This window comes from Bombina bombina, chromosome 12, assembly GCF_027579735.1.
Source record: "Bombina bombina isolate aBomBom1 chromosome 12, aBomBom1.pri, whole genome shotgun sequence".
NCBI classification, from domain to species: domain Eukaryota; kingdom Metazoa; phylum Chordata; class Amphibia; order Anura; family Bombinatoridae; genus Bombina; species Bombina bombina.
Genome location: NC_069510.1, coordinates 15,886,507 through 15,894,006, shown reverse-complemented (window position 1 = coordinate 15,894,006; position 7,500 = coordinate 15,886,507). Strand labels below are relative to the sequence as shown.

Here is a 7,500-nt window from a genome sequence, read left to right as displayed (position 1 = left end):
CCAATGGTTTTAGCTTTACGAGAGATAAAATTACATTTACTAGAGATGTGTTTTAGATCTGAATCCCTATCTAGGATTGGTAATCTATTCCTAATAATTCTACTGATGTCATCAAATTGTCTGCTATAAGATGTAATAAAATTCACACCATCTTTTAATCCAATATCTTTAACCTTATCTTTCAGTAGACTATTTCTATCAAAATTACTCACTTGTTCCGATATCTTCAACAAACTTTGTTCATCATAGCCTCTCTCTTTCAGTCTAATAGTTAGATCTTCTGCATGTTTCTTATAACTCTCTATGTTGCTACAATTCCTCCGTAATCTGATATATTGACCTTTTGGTATCCCCTTTTTTAAGTGAAATGGGTGGCAAGAATCTGCTCTAAGAATAGTATTACCAGAGATCTCTTTCCTAAAGACCTCAGTAACAATGCCCTCTGCACTGTGACTAAGTTTAACATCTAAATATGGTATGGCATCCTTAGAGTGACTAAATGTAAAACTTAAGTTAGCATCATTCTGATTTAGATATTGCACAAATTTAACTAAGATTCTATCGTCTCCACTCCATAATAAAAGCATATCATCTATAAAGCGTGTATAATAGGTGATATGCTTCTTAAATGGATTTGCAACATTGAACAATTTTTTGTCCTCAAATTCAGCTAGATAGAGATTAGCATACGAGGGGGCAAATTTAGCCCCCATCGCAGTGCCTCTCTGCTGTAGGAAATACATGCCATCAAAAATAAAATAATTATGATGTAGCAAAAAGCTGGTTACTTGCAACATAAATTCTATTAGGCCTGAATCATAGTTCGAGTATTTAGACAGCATAGCTTTCATAGCCAATAAACCTTTATCGTGTGGTATACAAGAATATAAGGACACAGCATCTATTGTTACAAAGTTACAATCTGTATCACATTTACATTCTTGCAAAGACCTGATCAGGTGTTTGGTGTCACGTAAGAAACCTGGTAAAGATTGGACAACTGGCTGTAATTGTGCATCCAACCATTCCCCCAACCTCTCCCCCAGAGAGCCAATAGCAGATATAATAGGTCTCCCTGGGGGATTGGTTAAGCTTTTATGTACTTTAGGCAGGAACTTGAAAATTGGGATTCTAGGGTGTTCTATATATAATGTATCACATATACTGTTAGTGAAAATGTTTTTTTCTATACCATCATCTAACAAAGAAGAAAGTTCCCTTTGAAATTTGACTGTGGGATTAAAGGTTAATTTTTTATAAGTATCGGTGTCACTCAGCTGTCTCATAGCTTCCTTAAGATATTGTTCTTTATTTAAAACAACAATTGAACCTCCCTTATCAGAATCCACTATCACCAGATCTTTATTGTTAGTTATTTTTTTTAGAGCATTCCATTCCCTCTTATTTAAGTTTCTACGTTTATTTGAACTACTTTTTAAATTCTTCTCAGCTAGTTCTGTTAAATCTTGTTCTACTATGGCATGAAAAACCTCTATGAGGTCTGTACGAGAATTTACTGGATAAAAGGTACTTTTTTTTAAATTTTTAACTACCTGTTGTTTAGTTTTATTTGTCTCATTCTCATTATCCATATTAAGATCACATAATGAAGCAATGTCACATAACTCTGAGAAATTGCATTTTTCATTCAAAGACATAGTTACAGGAGGATCTAGTGGACTCTCATCATTACCCAATGTTGGGTCCTTGCTGAAGTGTTTCTTTAGTGTTATCTTACGGACAAATTTGTTCAAATCCATAATGGTGTCAAAAAGATTAAAGTCTTGTGTAGGTGAAAAGCCCAGACCTTTAGATAACACTACTTTCTCAAACTCATTTAATGGATGGTCCGAAAGGTTAATGATCTTTAGTTCTTGTAATTTTTGTTCTTCTTGAATTTCTGACGGCTTGGATACCTTGGTGCCTGCGAAGGGATAGGCACTTTGCTCTTGTCTTCTGTTGATAGTGATATCACCTCCCCGTTTTTTGGCCGTGCTCCCATCTCTTCTTCAGATCTCGATTTTGTTTTAATAGGTGTAGATGTCAACTTAGGTGTACTAGAAGCCACACTATTTGTGCTTTCACTATGTGAGTCCATGGTATCCAGACTTGTAAAAGTGACCTTTTTGTTCTTTCCTTTATCCTTTTTGCCATTCTTCTTTTTGCCATTATTACTGGATTTATTGTTAGAATTTCTGTTTGTGGTGTTCCAATTATAAACAACTTCCAAATCATAATCTTTGCAATCTCTGCCATACTTCTTATATTTATTAGTAGATAATTCTTCTGCAGTCTTGTCCACAGTTTCCTTCAGTTGTTCTTCAAATGGAGTATATTTCGAATCCTCCTTAAATACATCTAGCTGTAATTGCAGCTGATCCAGTTCTCCCAGTATTGTGTCCCTTTGTTCTCTTTTAAAGGTAACTAGTTTTTCCATTAAGATGATAGAACAATCTGAAAGAGCTTGGTTCCATTCCATCATGAATAGAGGAAACTCTTTATGAAATGCCGGAAATTTTTTTAACCTCAGTCCTCTGGGAATTTTTTTCTCTTTGATATACAAACTTAAAAATTCAATGTCCCACCACAATTTTAGTTCTTTAATGTGCAATTTTTCTTTTTTTGAAAACAATGATCCCAAGTCTACTTTAAAATCAATGTCTGGCGCTGTGCCTTTAAATAAGTTATCAAACAGTCTTTTTCTGTTATTTTCATCCTGGGCAGCCATATCTTATTGGAAAATGTGTCAATCTCCAAAAATAAGAATATACAGATAACAAATTGTTTCAATTTAAAGCCTTAAATCAATTGAATCACAGTCCCTGCAGGTGTATATCGAAATCAGAAATGCAAACAGACAGCTCGGGCTGTGCAATTCAATGCAAGGATCAAAAGCAAAAATAATGTTAAATGAGCAGCACATTATATTCGTGTGTGCTAGCTGAAACAATGTATCGCTTTGTCCAATTATGAAACAATTGTAGTAAACCTGTGTTGATTGTTGCAATTGATTACCAAGACCGTTAACCCCTTACATTCGCAAGACTCATCGTTATAAATAAAACATAAGCTAGACAGTTCTAGCAATAACAAACTCACTTGATTCTGAGAATGAAATCCAATGTCAGATGAGATCCAATGTCAGATGAGATCCAGGAAAACGGAACTGTTATATTCACTGTTAGTAGCGCAATTTGTAGCAACAGTCACAGATACTGCCTGTGTTCATAGCAGCATCACGGCTTGTTACACAGGTGTTGAGAAGGGCTCCCCTGCTAAGCCCTCGTTTGTAATGATAAGTAAACAGAAATTAGTTCAACACCTCTGATTGTAACAAAAATAGAACCCAATAATCGAAAAAACAGAAAGGCTGATGAAATAAGTGTTAAAACTTCACCTTTAATTGAAATTCCGTGAGTAAAAAACAAAGGCACAGCACACAGACCTGACTACCGCTGACGCGTTTCCTGCCCTATTGGGCACTTCATCAGAGCTACCTAACAGGTGTGTAAGGACTCCTTAAAAACAGGATGTAAGCCCTGCACACCTGCTGCATAATTAATTATAACAAAAAATGGAAATTTTGTGTGTATTGTGAAATAAACATCCAATCCAACGTGTAAAACAATAATAAACATTATGCATAATAAATAAACTTGAAAATATCGATCATAAACAAAAAAAAATATATACATTATTATACACTAAGACTATGCTTTCATATAAAATTGTATCATTCAATAGGCACATTAAAAACGATAGTACAATTCAATGTGTGGGGGATAACGATTCTTACTGTAACTAAATACATGAATATTCGTCAATTAATAACATCCCAGTGTACTGAAGTTAATTTAAACATGTTGAAAACATATAATATGGAAATACAAAGAGGGAACTGATATTCTAATATACCTTAGTAAATAAACGATGTGAAATGTACATTGTATATACATATATTAGGTAACACATAGAGAGCATAAGCAGTTAAGTTTACCAATGTGTATTACATCATATAAAAGTCAAATGCTATAAAGTATAAACACATTCAAAAAACACATACTGCCTGCTCTCCGGGTGACCAAACTTGAATAGTTTATCACTAAGATTTTATATATAATCTGGGCGATATCAGAATTTATATCTATTATAAGATCCAGATCCTAGGTCTATGTATTGTCAATGAACAATTTGATGTCACTTATTTTATTAATACCAAAAGGAGCACCAGTTTTTAAAGTGTGAATCCAGTAAACTTCTCGTTTACTCAGTGCTGCATATCTATTGCCTCCTCTGGGTCCTAGTTTAACTACCTCAATCCCTTGGAATGTAAAACCAGCTGAACTATTTCCATGTAAAGCAAAGTGCTTAGCCACAGGGGTTTTGGGAATTTCTGCTTCCAGGGAAAGTAAATGCTCTCTTATGCGATCTTTGAGCATTCTAGATGTTAACCCTGTATATTGATAATTACAAGACTTGCAGGTCAAAAGATATATAACAAAAGTAGAAGTGCAAGTAATATGCTCTTTAATCTTAAATGTTTGTCCTGTACAAGTCGAGGTAAAAGTATCGCCACATGTGACATAGCTACAACTCTTACAAGGTCTGACATTGCATTTATAAAAGCCTGGTTTAGATGTTAACCAATTAGTGTCCTTATATTCTTGTATACCACACGATAAAGGTTTATTGGCTATGAAAGCTATGCTGTCTAAATACTCGAACTATGATTCAGGCCTAATAGAATTTATGTTGCAAGTAACCAGCTTTTTGCTACATCATAATTATTTTATTTTTGATGGCATGTATTTCCTACAGCAGAGAGGCACTGCGATGGGGGCTAAATTTGCCCCCTCGTATGCTAATCTCTATCTAGCTGAATTTGAGGACAAAAAATTGTTCAATGTTGCAAATCCATTTAAGAAGCATATCACCTATTATACACGCTTTATAGATGATATGCTTTTATTATGGAGTGGAGACGATAGAATCTTAGTTAAATTTGTGCAATATCTAAATCAGAATGATGCTAACTTAAGTTTTACATTTAGTCACTCTAAGGATGCCATACCATATTTAGATGTTAAACTTAGTCACAGTGCAGAGGGCATTGTTACTGAGGTCTTTAGGAAAGAGATCTCTGGTAATACTATTCTTAGAGCAGATTCTTGCCACCCATTTCACTTAAAAAAGGGGATACCAAAAGGTCAATATATCAGATTACGGAGGAATTGTAGCAACATAGAGAGTTATAAGAAACATGCAGAAGATCTAACTATTAGACTGAAAGAGAGAGGCTATGATGAACAAAGTTTGTTGAAGATATCGGAACAAGTGAGTAATTTTGATAGAAATAGTCTACTGAAAGATAAGGTTAAAGATATTGGATTAAAAGATGGTGTGAATTTTATTACATCTTATAGCAGACAATTTGATGACATCAGTAGAATTATTAGGAATAGATTACCAATCCTAGATAGGGATTCAGATCTAAAACACATCTCTAGTAAATGTAATTTTATCTCTCGTAAAGCTAAAACCATTGGTGATATGGCTAGAAAGGATTTTAGCAAGAAGAGCTTACACACCACACAGTCAACTAATTGGTTAACATCTAAACCAGGCTTTTATAAATGCAATGTCAGACCTTGTAAGAGTTGTAGCTATGTCACATGTGGCGATACTTTTACCTCGACTTGTACAGGACAAACATTTAAGATTAAAGAGCATATTACTTGCACTTCTACTTTTGTTATATATCTTTTGACCTGCAAGTCTTGTAATTATCAATATACAGGGTTAACATCTAGAATGCTCAAAGATCGCATAAGAGAGCATTTACTTTCCCTGGAAGCAGAAATTCCCAAAACCCCTGTGGCTAAGCACTTTGCTTTACATGGAAATAGTTCAGCTGGTTTTACATTCCAAGGGATTGAGGTAGTTAAACTAGGACCCAGAGGAGGCAATAGATATGCAGCACTGAGTAAACGAGAAGTTTACTGGATTCACACTTTAAAAACTGGTGCTCCTTTTGGTATTAATAAAATAAGTGACATCAAATTGTTCATTGACAATACATAGACCTAGGATCTGGATCTTATAATAGATATAAATTCTGATATCGCCCAGATTATATATAAAATCTTAGTGATAAACTATTCAAGTTTGGTCACCCGGAGAGCAGGCAGTATGTGTTTTTTGAATGTGTTTATACTTTATAGCATTTGACTTTTATATGATGTAATACACATTGGTAAACTTAACTGCTTATGCTCTCTATGTGTTACCTAATATATGTATATACAATGTACATTTCACATCGTTTATTTACTAAGGTATATTAGAATATCAGTTCCCTCTTTGTATTTCCATATTATATGTTTTCAACATGTTTAAATTAACTTCAGTACACTGGGATGTTATTAATTGACGAATATTCATGTATTTAGTTACAGTAAGAATCGTTATCCCCCACACATTGAATTGTACTATCGTTTTTAATGTGCCTATTGAATGATACAATTTTATATGAAAGCATAGTCTTAGTGTATAATAATGTATATATTTTTTTTTGTTTATGATCGATATTTTCAAGTTTATTTATTATGCATAATGTTTATTATTGTTTTACACGTTGGATTGGATGTTTATTTCACAATACACACAAAATTTCCATTTTTTGTTATAATTAATTATGCAGCAGGTGTGCAGGGCTTACATCCTGTTTTTAAGGAGTCCTTACACACCTGTTAGGTAGCTCTGATGAAGTGCCCAATAGGGCAGGAAACGCGTCAGCGGTAGTCAGGTCTGTGTGCTGTGCCTTTGTTTTTTACTCACGGAATTTCAATTAAAGGTGAAGTTTTAACACTTATTTCATCAGCCTTTCTGTTTTTTCGATTATTGGGTTCTATTTTTGTTACAATCAGAGGTGTTGAACTAATTTCTGTTTACTTATCATTACAAACGAGGGCTTAGCAGGGGAGCCCTTCTCAACACCTGTGTAACAAGCCGTGATGCTGCTATGAACACAGGCAGTATCTGTGACTGTTGCTACAAATTGCGCTACTAACAGTGAATATAACAGTTCCGTTTTCCTGGATCTCATCTGACATTGGATCTCATCTGACATTGGATTTCATTCTCAGAATCAAGTGAGTTTGTTATTGCTAGAACTGTCTAGCTTATGTTTTATTTATAACGATGAGTCTTGCGAATGTAAGGGGTTAACGGTCTTGGTAATCAATTGCAACAATCAACACAGGTTTACTACAATTGTTTCATAATTGGACAAAGCGATACATTGTTTCAGCTAGCACACACGAATATAATGTGCTGCTCATTTAACATTATTTTTTGCTTTTGATCCTTGCATTGAATTGCACAGCCCGAGCTGTCTGTTTGCATTTCTGATTTCGATATACACCTGCAGGGACTGTGATTCAATTGATTTAAGGCTTTAAATTGAAACAATTTGTTATCTGTATATTCTTATTTTTGGAG

The 7,500-nt window shown here is 34.3% G+C and overlaps 1 protein-coding gene across 1 annotated transcript in view; it reads left to right on the top strand.

Annotated features, from left to right (window-relative positions):
• The window catches only part of FAM163B (family with sequence similarity 163 member B), a 199,422-nt gene that overhangs the window by 5,148 nt on the left and 186,774 nt on the right, over positions 1-7,500 (top strand). The window lies entirely within an intron of this gene.